Source organism: Dromaius novaehollandiae, chromosome 12 (assembly GCF_036370855.1).
Source record: "Dromaius novaehollandiae isolate bDroNov1 chromosome 12, bDroNov1.hap1, whole genome shotgun sequence".
Lineage (NCBI taxonomy): Eukaryota > Metazoa > Chordata > Aves > Casuariiformes > Dromaiidae > Dromaius > Dromaius novaehollandiae.
This window is the reverse complement of record NC_088109.1, coordinates 23,465,929-23,481,614: the sequence shown is the minus strand read 5'-3', so window position 1 is coordinate 23,481,614 and position 15,686 is coordinate 23,465,929. Positions and strand designations below refer to the sequence as shown.

The window sequence follows — 15,686 nt, the reverse complement described above, 5'->3', positions numbered from 1 at the left end:
TGTACATCATTTATAATTTTATCCTCAACATGAAAGGTAACATTTCTAATGCATGGCCATCAGTACCTCACCAGCATTTGAAAACAATAGTTGCATATATTGGTGTGTTTTATTTTTCTTTTTAAAACAATAAAATGTGATATATGATAGTTGCTAACTTCATATAGGTACTGATGTGGGACTTCTTAGTGTCATAAAACCTCTGAAGCAGAGACTCATGGAACATGAAACATTGACAGAGTGCCTCTGGAGCACCAGAGCCAAAGCTGGCTGATGAAGATACGTTATTTGTGGTGTTGTGGTGCTTGGAATTACAAGGACTGCAGGGTTTATTTTCTCTCGCTCACATTCACGTACACACACACAGACACACAGACACACACACACACACACACACACACACACGACTTGTAGAACTTTTCAGATGTTGGAAGTAGTCTGGCAATCTTCCCCTCTTGGGTGGGGAGGAGAAGGGAAGGCGGGGGGGAAGAAAAGGCTACCTTAAAGAAGTAAATAATCTGCTTTTGCCTCTTAATTTTTATCTGTAAATTGTTGCAATGTCAAATAAAGGACAAGTAACTGTTATTTAAATAGGCTGCAGAGTGTTTACTTCTTGTTTAATCATTCAAATACACAAGTACTCTGTGAGTGCTGCAGGAAATTGTTAGCGTTCAGCCTGATTGTGCAAAGGCTGTGAGAGGGGACCCTTTATACATGCAATAACTGTCTGAATCTGAGCATTCACCCAAACAGCACTATGGGAGTATACAATTTAACAGAAAGCACTAGTCAAACAGTTGCTTGTTTCTGGAACCACAAACTTTCAAAACTTTTTATAAAGTATTATATTTCCTTTGAAGCTGTGTCATACACTATAAATAAATGACTGCACTAAACCTAGAACTACTTTGCAATTCATTGGACGCAAAACTGAAATTCAGTATATACTGTAACCTTGATTTTTTTTTTAATTGTTTAAAAAAAGCAACAGGGAAAACTTTCTTTTAAGGACTTACATTTTCTGGAGATTTGTGTTTATTGCCTTTACGCCTTCTGCTGGTAGAAATTAGATGACTATCATAACCCACCTCATCTTTTAATATGCAGTACAAAGTCATATGAAAGTGCCAAAATTAGCACTGTCATCCTCTCTGTTGTCCGTTTTACTGCAGCACAGAGCTGTGATCTACTCAAAAAATATACCTGTAGTGTCTGTTACAAGCACAGTCTTCTGTAATGTTTGACTCAAACCTCACATGCATACAAATTCACTATATTTTTCTCTTTCAAGAATAAATACATTTGGAGCATCAGCAATTTATAGAAACATAGCATAAATAACAGCAGTGAATTTTCTTCATTGTCTACCCCTTATGCTAATGAAATTTACTGAGAAAAAAAACAGAAAATGCAGTTCCCCCAGCATCATTCACGTTGCAGTAGACGGCACAATTCTGTACTTACAGATCTTAACAGTGAAATGTCTCAGGATCTTTACAATTTTCTGCAGAACTGTTTGAAGCTCTCAGCAAGCCACAGTGTTCATCGAGGCAGAACGGAGCCGTATGGAATGTCTATGCAGCTGGGAGATAATGGAACTATTTTCCCAGCTGGGACTACAAGCCTTTTATCCACTGAGCATTGCGTGTCTCTTCTCTGGTATTAACCGTGAAATACACTGCTTTCCCGCTGTATTCGTGATAGGACCCACACAATTAGTGCTTGGATCAGATACACAGAGCTACTACAGTTTATGAATATTGCTATCTAGAAATCTTGAATGTATAAAAATTAGCTATGTACTAATCATCCTTCAAGCAAGCTGAGAGAGCGAAAGCACAGCTGTCATACTAGTAGCATAAAAGATTAAATGTGCTCTTACTGTTCTTTTCATACAAATACGAGCTCCTGTCAGGTAATCAGAAAACCTCTCCTCTTGAAAACTGGGTCACCACTCAGTATTAGATTTAGAACAGGAATGGAAATAATTTTGTTTGGTTCTTGGTCCGACATTTATTTCATGCACCCCATAAAATTAAGCTCATAGGATGCACGTTTACACTCAGATTATATTCCAGTACTGACTGTACTCATGAAACAATTAACTACCCCTTCCATATTTTGCATTTAAAATAAAGAAGGAAAGGCTTGCTTATCTAAAGCAGCACAGACATAAATCCTGATTACATGTAAACTCCAAACCTTCTTAGATTTCCACTGTTCCTCTTGGGATTGCTTCAGCAAGATCAAATGGAAAGCTCAGACGAGGGAATGCCTTTCCCTTAGTAAGCAAAAGTTATTTGTATTCACAGGGGAGGAAAGTGGAAACAGCAGTTTTCAGAATGTTTCTTCCAAAAAACATGCAACTGTGTCACAGGCATTGCTTCACCACATTTTAATGTAATCTCAGTGTAAATCCATTAGTTCGTAATGGGATTAATTGCATGCCCATCTGAACAATGGCAAGTTGAGAGGAAGTGGAAGTCAGGTGGCAGAAACACACAGAGGCATGCATGTGTCAAGTAGACCAAAATAAGAATTTGGAAAAAGAATAGCAGTGTGTATCTTCTTTACCTAGTTTGAATTTACCCCACTTATAAACATGGAACGATTCAGCAGATAGCCTCTGTTTCCAGCATAACTGCTGATTTCAGAGAGCTTGCACCAGGAGTTTGAAGTGTTCATGTACCTACTCCCATGTAGCCTCAATGGCCCCGCTGCAATACCTGCTGCAATACCAGTCATTTCAGGCTGCCTCCTCCCTCTCCCCGTTTTAGTGTGGACGTGCTCAAGCATAATGGGTCATTCCTCTGCATCTGAGCCTTTGTGCTTTGTCCTCAGCCAATCATTAGCCCACCCAGAGGGACTGCTTGTGATGGTAAGTTTACTTTCACTTGAAATGGCTATTTTGTTAAGACACCTTTGAAGAACGGTGAAATAACTGTAGCAGAAGAGAAGGTGAAGAGATGGTCTCTCCTAAAAGTAGAGGAGAGCATGTGCTCTGAGGATGTTTCTATCATTTGTCCGCAGGGGAAGAACAGTTCATTGGATGCAGGCTGATTTAAGAGACCTAGGTTCAACTGAATCTCCCTCGAGGGTTTCCCGTATGCCCTCAGAAGTGCCTCATCTGTCCTTGTCTGTTCTTCATTTGTGAAATGGGAACAACAGGATTGCAGGTAGTCGGAGGGTACTGCAGAAAGACATGGTTAAAGGCAGGAAGACCGTCAGTGTGGTGGCAGCGGGACTTGCAGATAAATGCCACAGGTAGCGTGGCAGCCCCAGGGCCGGGGCGCTGAGCGCTCCCCCTCCTGTGCAGTGTGCACATAACCACCCTCTTGATTAACATAAGCAATTTCACACTTCCATCATGTGAGCATCTCAAATGAGCTGTACCGACAATTAATTAAGCCTTGCAGCACCTTCTGAAGTAGACAGGCATTATAATTAGCAGTCCTATTTTTAATTAGGAACAAAATTTGAAATGGAATTTTAGTTATTTCCTCATTAAAATTTTTCTTTTAAATAATGGGAGTGCTTTTTCTAATTTGTATCAAGAGTAAATAGAGGAAGACTTCCTTACAACAGATTAAGCCATTCTTCTTGTTGCCAATTTCAAAAGTGTATTAAAAATCAAATCTTTTCTCTATTGAAACAAATGATTTTGCCTATACATTGATTGTCTAATAAGACTGTCTGGGAACAGGACTTCTTGGTTGCTGGGGAAACTAATGGTGTCAAAACTTTTTCAGTTCCAACTGAGATTGTAAACAAACATTTTAGAAATGTCCCTTTATTCTAAAGGTAGATTATCTATTTGAAGATGACCAAGTGTTTTTGATTTTCTGGAAAGACTGGAACATTTAAATACTGCTCAATTTTGAACTTCTGAATCTCTGAATTGTGCATTATTAGAGCTTGTGAAGTTCTGAATTAGAATTTCTGAAGAGTATGGTATACTCTATCAAAGATTATGCCCATATCTCTTAGAAATGAAGCAGAAAGTGATGTTAAAATTGAATATCAAAACAGTCTGTTCCTAAAGGTCAAGATAGAACATTTAAATGTTACCAAAATGTTGTGTTTTTCCCTAATTTTCTTTCAAAACAAATTTTCATTGACATTTCTTTGCCAAATATTTCACTTTGGAAGGTTTGCCATATTTTAGCAGAAAAAGCTATCCAACAGTTGTTTTTTAAAACACAGATCAAAAAGCCTACTTTAAAACGTATTACCTTACTCTATTTCCAGGAGTCAGAACCCCCTTAAACCATTCATTTCAACTATTAAACCTACTTGCTATTTATGTCTGGGTTTTGATAGTATCAGAGCAGGAGCAGTTGCTGCTGTATTGTAAAGCAATTTAGGATGGGATTCCGGTTACCCCAAAAGTTGGCACTGGTTGATGAACAGGCAAAAATTTCCAGAGCTCAGAATGAATTGCACAATGTCCTTGCGTACCTTTCAGGACACTGAAATAACTCACCGATAGGATCTAGTCTATAAACTAGAAGATAGGTTGAATCTACAATGTAAGCTGGAAGACAGAAGTGAATCAGCAGGTGTCGGGCCAAGGTGTTTCCTGAGGAAATTCTGAGAAAGTCTGGAAGACATGTTCTCTATATTTTCTCTGTAAAAATTGGAAATGCCTTCAAATAATACATGCATTTTTTTGTAAATGCTGTCAGTATACCTTCAAAAAGGAATAGAGCTTTCTGGCTTACTGCTGACTTCTTGTGGGCTGTAGATTTCAGTCTTTCTATCTCTTCTTTAGACATAGTAGAAGATCAAATCCGTCTGAGTGTCTTCAGCAACATTGTAAGTGAATTAGATCAAGGACTAATAGGATCTGGACTTTTTCTGCTGTGCTCAAACAGCAACTTGTCCTTGAGCTAGTCCCTATGATCACAAAGGCAAAATTTAAGGATGAAGATGAAACCCACTTGAACAAAGGAATAAGATTGCATCCCACTGTGTGTTTTATTCAGGCAGTGCCGTCTACTGCTTTGAAACCGATCTATTAAGCAACCTAAATTGCTGTTTGGGTTAATGCTGTATGTAGGATTTTGGTTACTCTGAAATCTTAGATCATCTCTGTGAATCCATAGCCACTGCTCAAATAAGATTGAAAGTAAATTTTTCAGGGCTTACCAAGTAATCATTGCAGAGGCAACACTCCTGGGCCTGAATCACTAACTGAAAAGATTTCAATACAATTAGTGGCTCTACTACAGGCATCCTGTGTGATGTTGGAGGAAGTTCCTACCTAAAGCTACCATTCACTGCTTTTGTAAAACTTCACAGTATTTCTGTGTACTGCTGGCAGGTAATTATTTTTAAATCATTGGCTTAGTCTTCCCACAATCCTGTTAGACATATTCTGAAATAAATAGCAACACACAATAACTGCAAACTAAATACTAGGTGAATACACCTCTGCAATTCTTTTTTAATACAGAACTAATTATGTAATTGCAAATGCATGCAGTAATATGACCTTTGTCTCATGATCGTTTTGGAAGTCTTGTCAGAGAGGTGTTGTCTAACTGAGAGATGGATGTTGGAAAACCTGAGAACTGGACAAACTGAGAACAGAAATTTATGATAATTCGCTTGTGTTATAATAAAAATTAAAAGCAATATGAAGTTAACGGGGATACTGGACAAGCCGGAAAGTTCAACAGTAGACAGCATGGGTGTGGGTATCCATTCTGATCTTGGGATCTTGCATGCAAGAGGCCGTGAAATCTCACAGAAGACTGGATTATTGTGCCCTGAGCTCCCCAGAAAGTCTGTGTAGCTGTGCCTGTGAAGCAGAGCCTGAAGCTCTGGCTTCTAGGGTTTGACACCTTAATATTGAATATACATCAGATATTTCTGGGATTTATTTAATTGAGTAACGAACTGAAGAGCAACAGCAGTTTTTAGAAGAGCTAAAAAACAAATTTTAGATGATTTTAGGGGATGAGACTACCTTTAGAGAAGGATCACTCCACCACAATCACTCCAGCAATGAATTGTGTCAAGTGACTGGAGAGCAAAAATTAAGGTCAGTGCCTTACTATATTTCTGTATGTCATGACTTTATTTAGCTATTCAACAAGATGAGTAGCTTTTACAGTGTGTTGCTATTTATTCAGTAGGAAAGATTTTCAGATGCCTGGACATGATCAGCTCATAGGCCTAGACTGAACAGAAGTCCCACATTTCAAAATTTGCCTTAGTGTATTAGTAGCCTAACCTGCGCGAGCTCTGTAACTCAATCATCCGTATCGCTAAATTGTTAGAACGGTCCTTGGCATTGGCTTATGCAAACTAGCAGGCTCCCAAGCAATTCCAGGCACAGTTCAGGAGTCAGCATGGGCTAGAGACCCCCGCTGCGAGGCAATTTAGAGGTAGGTGTCTGCCCTGTTTTGGGAAGAAAGAGAATTTAACAGTATGGGTGTGGGTTGTTTTATTCCAGCTGATCTAGAGATAGGGAATGAGCCTGGGAATATTTTAATTACTACTATACATCTGGCCTTATGGAGTTATTTCTGTAATCTTCTGGGAAGAGAGAAGGAATTTGCTCTAGAAGTAATGCTCACTCTTTTTTCACAGGCTTTTATATTATTTTTAAATCTTTGTTATATTCTTATTATGCAACTGGAGAGAGCACCAAGTCTCAACAGCATGTCTTCTCTGTATGCTTTAAGCACAGCAACTCATGTGGAAGAATGTTAATTCAGAAAAATTTAATGTAATCTGTAGGAAGTATTCTTTGATATAGAATAGCTTCTTCTATAGTCATTGTAGATTTTATTTTAGTTTTTAGAGAAAAAAGGAAACTTAAGGAAAAGGGATCCACAGGTTTAATGTAAGCCATTTAAACAACAGGGTGCATATTTAGCTTTCTGCTGAGTATAAAAAAGACGCAATTAACAATATTGAGTTTATTGGCCTTTTTCACACTACATCTATTAAAGAATCAAAATAGACTAGTACAGTGCTTTTTTCTGTCCTAACAGTGCTTTTTTCTGTCCTAACTGTAGTCTTTGTATCCTATATCTACTTTAGGTCTCCCTTTTATTGGTTATGAGGTAGTGATTGAACATAGTTATGGACAGCCTAATACATAGATTCAACACTTGGTAATGCTTTAATTACACAGGGTGAATAATTACTTTCCAGATGAACATGTGCACACACAAACACACATACACAAACACACAAATAAAGTAGAAAAGAAGACTTCTGAACTGTTGAGTCTCTAACTCAATGAGATGAGGAGGAGGAAAGAAACCATTCAGTGATGCACTTAGTCTTGTTAAAGTACCAGATTGATCTCAGCCTCTAGAATAAATGCTAAGGTTTATTCAGTGTTAATCCCTGTGGAATGCACTGGTTCTTAATGATTGTTTCAGCAAAGGTGACCTCTGAAGCTATGAATAATGCTCTGTGTAGAGACTAAATGGTTCCTATACATTCATTTGATCTGCATTATTCTCTGATGCCATTTCACTTTTGCTACATTGCAGTGGATTTGAAAACTTTCTGTCCTCTACAGATACCTAGTTCTGACTGGGGCGGTGGGGGAGTGCTCAAATCAATACTTGTAAGCTTATCTATAATGGAACTGAAAGCTCTTTAACCCCAGAACTGAACTGTCAGGCCTGATTGGAGATAATTGGACAAGGAAGTTCCAAAAGTATAAGCAAAAATAAACACGAAGGCTTTTATTTAAGTTATTTTTGATATGGCTGGTAGTGTTATTGAGTACGGTTTGTTTTGAGAGCATAGCCAAGAGCAACCACTGCTGAACAGCCTTAGCTACCAAGACAATTAAAATCTTCTTAGTGATACTTTTTAATGCGCTCAGAATGGCTCTGTGGCTAACTAACTGTAGCATGATTTTCTATTCATAGTATATACTTTAGGAATGTGTTTGGGAGTTGTATTTATCTTTTGTTTGCTTCTTTTTTTTGCTTCTTTTTTTTCTTTTTTAATAGAAGACAGCTGTGTTTCCAGATTTTTAGGGTTTTATTTGTGGTTGCAGCTTCCTGGATCTGAAGTATCAGATAAGTGGGTCACTTTTCACATTGATTTTCCTTAAGGGAGAGAAAACTAGAAAAATGGAGTCTGGAAGTTACAATGAACTTCCAGTGCTACACATCACCATTCTGCTAAATGGTCAGTGGATCAATGTCCACCATCTGTGCTGTGTGGAGGAGAAGCCTACAGAGACATCAGTGGCTCTAAGTATAGGGTACTAGATGTCACCTAACAGGTATCAGCTGGAAGCAGTCATTCAGCTGTGAATAAGAAATTTACAAAAATTCTCTAGTTACAGAACTTGGGGTAGCTACATACTGTTATTCCTTTCACACGCGGCTTGCTTTTATCCAGTACTTGGCACACCGTTCTGAGTTATGTTTTGCAAAAGTGCTTGCAAAACCTACACTTCATTTTGTGTCTAAGCATCTTGTGCCAAGTGGTAGCATGCCTTACAGTGGTCTGTCTTGCCCATCTAAATAGAAAACTCAGTTTTAAAATACACAATCTTCAATACATTTCTCTCTTGTTATAGCTAACCCTTAGCTTAACAAACATTTAAACATTAATGTACAATGAACAGTAATAAACAACAAACAAGTGTTAATAATCTACAAATTGTGGCTTGGCTGTCTCATACAGCTGACTGGTCTGACAAATATAGTGTCCCTTTCCTGTAGTCATCTGCTGAAGAGGTCACCTATTCCTTCAGCAGATATATCTATTTGAACTGACAGCCTGGTCTGATTGTCTTACAGTCTTTTTGTGATACTACCACTTTTTGTGATCCCTGTTTCCTGTAATTTTCATGAAGTTGTTGCAGCTTCCATAATGCCAGTTAATACTGATTGTTTTAAATGCATTTGTTTACCTTATCTGTTCATGTTTCTACAAATTCTCAGTAACTGAAATCTTTTTGTGCTGTTTTTTCCAGATCTCTGCTAAACAAATGTCAGTAGGTAACAGTCCATGCTGTTCAATGGAGTCTTACAAAAATCACTTCTGGCACTTCTATTAGATGTTCTTATCTTTTGTTCATCATGCATTTCTGTTTTGCATTTCCTATATTAGGTGTCATTATCATTATGTCTTCGAGGAATTTCTGATCTAATATTAAGCACTACCCTTTAACTGGGGGGAGTAGTGCTCAATAATATGACGGGGGGAAAAATGTCCAATTCCTGCCAACCTGAATGAGGAAACTCTGTTACATTTCTTCCTCAGCAGTTGTTCTGGCAGTCCTGCTCCACTTCTGTCTGAGATCATGCAGATGTTTCTTATATCAGACTGCAGACTTTTTCCTGCACTTTTGCCAGATGTTCTTCCCCAGTCTTCTCTAGCTTTGTATCAATTTTGCATTTGTAGCTGGAAAGAAGCATCCCTTTCTGGGGGTTGAAGGCAGCTGGAAGAAGGAGGTTGTTTCTGACACCCTTCAGCCTTCAGTTTCTCAGCTTTTCGTTAAAATTGTCATTCTAGTGCACAGTACTACTCTTAGGAGTTGCTGGCTTGGAGCAACTACGTTATACTCAAATTTCACTACAAAGTTCAGCATGTGATTTTGGTATCTCTTCTTTACAGAAACAGGCAAGTAGAGAATATTCATAACCTAATTGGGATCTACTTGCCCACTTTTACCAGAACATGTAATTTAAGCATATAGTTTAGTTCATGTACACTCCCTTAGATTAACTAACCTGAGGCATCTAGCTCTGCATTTTCTATCAAAATTCTAATGGTTCTCCTGCTTCCATTAAAATAACAAATGCTCCATTGTGAAAAAACATTTCAGCTGAAACTGAGAAGTCTTGGTTCTGGAGTTTTTCTGCTGATTTCACATGGACTCAGATCAAGCCTGTAATTCTTAGAGTTTTCATATACCCTGAGGAAGAAAAAAATGTTGCTGTATAAGATTACCTTTAAAATATAAAATAATAGATTTTCAAGTTACTCAATTACATGTATGTATTGGAGGTTGAGTAATGCTTAGAGTGCAGGAAAATTAAGCTCCAGTGTTCAAGTGAGCACAAAGAGTAAATTATCTTGAAGCTTTTTACCTGTGTTTATATTTGAATATCTGAATAATAATGGCTTAATATACGTACAGAATAACCCAAAACTGCTAGAAGAGTTCTACCTCTTACCTGCTTTGCCTCTAAGCCGCAATCTCGGTTTCTCTCTAAGGCCCAGTCAATCATACCCTCCCTATCCCTAGGGGTTTGACTGGCCCATTCAGTGCAAATAAGCATGAAGAAGAGGAAAAGGTACTCAGAAATCTGCTGCAGCAGAGTAGTACTCTGACTCCTTCTGTGAGCGAGGTACTGATGGACTTCACAAACCGTGTGCAGGGGCCAGTGTCAGAACAACTGGGAGGTCTGTGCATGCACGAGTGGCACAAAATTGAGAGGGGAATTCATCAATAACTTTTGTGATTACACTACAGGCATGAGGTCTCTAAATGTGACCATGCAGATGTACTTCTTGCATCAAACAAGGATACCTAGCTTTGGCTCACTGGGTTTCTTCATCATACCAAGATGTTAGCATCTGCAAATGAGATAATTAATATATATTGAGGTCCATTGCACACCAACAAAATGTGGTTCAAGGTTTCCTGTTAGGCTGTTGTCTTGGTATAGTGCTCTTATTGTGCCATAGGACATGCATGGGACATGCCTAGAAGCTAAGTTTGCCAATATTTTTGTCTTTTATGTACTACTCACACTGACTTCAGTTTATTCATTGATACTTGTGGCCCAGGTGTAGGAGTCACCAGGAAAGTGAAAGGAAAGGATGGAAAAGCTAAGGGGAAGGGAGTGGCTTTGTCTTTTCAGTTTGCATGATGCAGCTGATTCCCCAGGTACATGATGGTTGAGCATTCACGCCTCTCCCTTCTCTGTTTTAGAGAATTAGAAAACGAGACATTCTCTCTGTCCTTCTTTTCAGAAAAAAAAGTAGTAGTTGCCATTGCATAATGAAGAAGCATAGAGATGAAATTGTTTTCCAGTTACATTTTTCTCTTTCTGTGTTCCTTTGATGTGAACTGTTAACTGAGCTGTTATCCTGATGCTTCTATTCATTAAAACAAGTTGCTAAATCTCATCCTTCTTTTTCCTAACTGGATCTCTGTTAGCAATTTCAGTCGTATTAGTACAAACTTTCTGATTTATCAAGGCTTTTCTTTCTGTCTGCATCGCTGATCTCATATGAGAATAGAGTATAAGTCATTTCAAGGTGGGGAGGGGGTTTTTTGGTCAAAAAATTACCAGTTTCGTAGTTCCCATAAAGGGCAGGGGATTTCTCATCCATGTTCTGTGGTAAAGCTTTATGCCTATAATATCTATCTATAGATGTGTTTTTGTTTTCACTCATTTCTATTTTGTATAGAGAATAGTATGCCTGAATTATTATTTTTGTAATTCTCTGATTTGCCCAAGTATCCTAAATGTAAATGGGTGGGAAGCAGGTGAAAAGGTGGTATGTTGGCTTGGATGCCACTGCATGATTCTGTAACAGCCCTGCCTGAGTCACTTTTACAGAAAACTTTCAGGGATTGCCAGCCTTGAAATGCAAGAATGGACTTGTCATTTTGTGACCTGATGAATGCAGTCTAGTTTGCCTTTCCCTCTCACAACTTTTGGCAATTTAGCTCCTATCCTAGATTTAGAAAAGGAGGTGGTGTCGGAGTCTGCTATGTTACTTTTAATGCTAGAAAAAGTAGTCTACCTGGTGATGAACCCATTTCATTTGACCAAATGTGTCTAACATGCAGCTTCCTGTGTGATTCCATATTTGCTCTACTGTAATTTGATTAAAAAACAAATGATAATATTATTAATTTACGTTAGGAATCTGAAGAAGGATAATGAGGTTTCGATTTCCGTGATTTAGAGGCTCAAGTTTGCTGAAGAAGTAAAAATGATGTGTAACGATATGCATGAATTGCAGCAAGGAAGGATCCATCACCGGTAAGATATTCACCCAAGCATCTGCTTACTTTCTCTCCCATCTGGAGCAGAAGTGCAAGGAAGCAGATAATTGTTGATTAGGGAGACACAGGTTGGTGAATGTTTAAAATGAAACAAATACTCACATGGATAATAATGCAGACTCGCTTGACCAGGTAAATGACTTACTATTACAGCTAATACTTGGAAATTAAAATCTATATATGTTGCATCATAATCTTAGGTCCCACAAAGACAAAAGTAGATAAAACTTAAGATACTTTAGCAAACCCTGGTGTTCCAGCTCTTAGCTTTGTTGTAACAGAAGCCAAAATATTGCATGGATTCTTGTTAGAATTTTTTTAAGTCATATTTAAATATGCACAAAAATTGTAAAGTTTGGGGGGGGGGTTCTTTTTTCATAACAAGATACAGTTTCACATATATTAAAGACTGATGCCTTTGAAATATTGTCTATTTTCCATTTTGAAGAGAAAGTCCAGTAGGTGACTGGTTGCAGCAGACTAAAAAGGCTTTCACTTCTAAACTGGCAGCTGAATTATAATTGTAATTTTCAGTGATTGAGAGTTCTAATTGTGGAGTAATTTATAGTATAGAATTATGTTAGGATATAGTGAGGAAGGATTGGGTGTTTGTGTCTGTTTGCATCAAACGGAAGGCAATTTAATTCCTTTGAATCCTTTGAAAGCTCTAACTTCCATTGTTCTCAGTTACACACGGGAATATGCCCATACCTGGAGTGGATGCTGTTAAATCCCACCGATCTCCACCATGGTTTTAACCCAGGTTATAATCACACGTGTCTTCTATGGCTAAGCTCAGAAATATGCTTTGACAGTCTTTTTTTGCTGAAGGAAAAGGAAGTGAACAAATAAAAAAATATGATGGACCTACTGTCCTATATATGGTGCTTCCACGTGAATGTGAAATTTATGAAAAAAGGAGGGGGAAAATATATTTACTTTTTCTACATTGTCTTTGGGCTCCTGGAAGACCTTTATCTCCATCCTCAGCACATTTCAAGTCTTGAAGAAAAGAAAAGAAATAGACTGTAAACTTAAACAAAAAGATCTGTTTTCTTCTGTTAGATGAAGATGGGTATATTTTAAAGAGATATATTGTGGCAGTTCATATAAACCACAGCCAGACTGGATTGCACTTTTTTTACTATTATAAAAATGTACCAAAAAACCCTCAGTACCATTACTCATAGAGTACTTCCTTATTACTCTGGTTCCTTCGTTTTAGGCTGCTATTGATGTCAATGATATTAGATCAGTGTAAAGGAATAATTAAACCAAACTCTCTATATTTAGCCAGCCAGCCAGCCAGTTTCTACAAGGTTCACCAGGCCAATAGTTGAGCATCTCTACCTTTATCAGCCTTTGATCTAATTCAAAATATAAACACTAGAGAGCCCATTGTATAATACTGCTGTTACATTGGTCTCCCTTTGGGTAACTAGTATATAAAATCCACTTGTTAAAAGCATATACATGAGAGTAGTGGATACAATATTGTAGATCTGGTTTTACTGCAGAAAAGGTAGTTATTTGAGGATCTCAAAAGCTATAAACCTGTACATAGGTTTTTACAGTGCTGAGCAAGCTTAGATAAATTAAAACATAAAATTTTTCTGCATCCTTCTTTGGATTATGTTTGGAAACATTTTTCATTTGTATTATTTTTTAATTTCAAATGGCAAACACACAAAATATTCCTCTTTCTAGTTGTAGCTAAAATTAATGAAAGGAATATAATATTCAGACAGGGATCGGCTGTATAAAGTCACTTGCTAGATGCTTTGTATAGAAATATCCTTGTGTTTTGACATGCTGATTTCTTGTTTTCTGACAGTGGTATAATTTGCTTTAAGAATTGTTTCAGTCAGTTCCCAAGTATTTCTTATGCAGCATTGGATAGAAATAATTGAATTTTGTTAAGTTATATCAACCTTCATTATGAAAAAAAAGAGATCTCTTTATGTAATCCCATCAACTTCCCCCTCAAAGATTGGTTTAATTAAAACTACTGCCTCTTAAAACAGACCATCGCTTATGAGTATAATGGAGTTGTGCAGGTTAGTTTTTGTATTACGCATGGTAATTTCTTGTTGCTGTTGCCTTGTAGAATTGTAATAAGAGATACTGTAATTAAGGATCAGCCTGGCTTTCCATTTTAAACCTCTAATTTATTTCAGGGGTGCATGTTAGTCTACAAGGATAAATCCTGCATCGGCTACTGCTTAGTGAAAGACAAATCTCAGCTCAGGAAGCATTTCACTCATTCAATGTCTGCCCCAAAGAGGTAGCAAAAACATAAAGGAGGTTTGCTATGGCTTTCAACCAGCACAGGGTTTATTCTACTGTTGAAAGATGTTTACAGAATCAGCAAGACTAATATAAATAGATAACAAATGTTATAAAGAGCAGCACAAAGTGAGGCATTTTTGCTTTATTGGAGTTAGATACTGTTATATTTTTAGAAAGGCCTTGAACCATATCATTTTCATGGACTGCTTAAAACTGCAGTATTTAGCCCATTCTCAAAATATGCTCTTATTCAAATGGTTCCCAACAATTTAATACCCCATCACTGTTCCCATAACATAGCCGTTTGTGTAAATCTTTGTATGGATAGTCTCTTTTCCACTATCCAAATCTTTATGCATCTTTCAACTGTGCAATGGATTTTATCAGACTATTAAAAATAAATTATGCAGGCTTCCTGCCACACAATCAAATCCCTGCTTGTTAAGCATTTAGTGCCAGTGATCAAACCCCCTAAATGTCAGAAAGGTTATAGCCTAGCTGTGTTACTTGCATGAAATAAAAGCTTGTCTTAGGGCTACTGTACATTTTTACCTGGTACAGAAACTTTCTAAATAAAACAATTAGGTGAAACATTCTTCCAGAAATTGTGGTGTGTTTTCCATAAAACTGCAGACACAATTTTGAGGCAAAACATGTGTGGGGGAATGAAAGGCATTTGTTCCTTTTATAGGTCAATTTATATTCCTGGGCCTGATTCTAAACCCCTCCTTTTAGTTTCATTATCAAACTCTAAATTCTGAAGAGACTTGCTTACTTTTACATTTTGTCTTCTGCCAATGTCACTACTATTCTTAAAAGTTATTCTCCAGATTTATACATAATTTTCTGAAATTTTGCTTTTAAGATAGACAACACAGCACCCCTCTATTAAAGAAAAATGTTGCATCTTCAGACAGAAATCACTTGAAGAGATATCACCCATTTTTAAACCCTTGTTTTAGCTGATATCAATGACACTAATCGATGCCAAAAATCTCACAGTTCTATTTATGTAAGAAAAGATAATGATTTACTAAGATCAGTTTCCAAACAAAGATCTATATATCATGTTTAGTTGTTCCCATCTCCTTTATGCCATTTGTTTCAACTTGCTCATGGCAATTGCTGCACCACTTTTTCTCATCTTGGTGCATAAACTCTATTGAAAAAGCAAACATCTCAAATTAACTTCCTAGTAGCTCATTTTAATTTTGCCTGGTGCTGTCTGAGGGCTGATAACCTAAATCAGCTTGATTGCTATTTCAGCTAGTAAACAGCATATATTACCCACTGCTTATTGCTGCTAATAGCTTGTACATAATCCTTGAGGCTATGTGTATTCATCTAATAATTAATTTATTAATACTATCCTTTCTGAAGG

The 15,686-nt window shown here is 37.4% G+C and overlaps 1 protein-coding gene across 1 annotated transcript in view; it reads right to left on the bottom strand.

Annotated features, from left to right (window-relative positions):
• Positions 1-1,898, bottom strand: part of CNTN6 (contactin 6) — a 164,021-nt gene extending 162,123 nt beyond the window's left edge. The window contains exon 1 of the mRNA XM_026111054.2: positions 1,465-1,898. The gene's annotated coding sequence lies outside the window, so the exon portion shown is untranslated. The remainder of the gene's footprint in view (positions 1-1,464) is intronic.
• Positions 1,899-15,686: the final 13,788 nt, after the last annotated feature.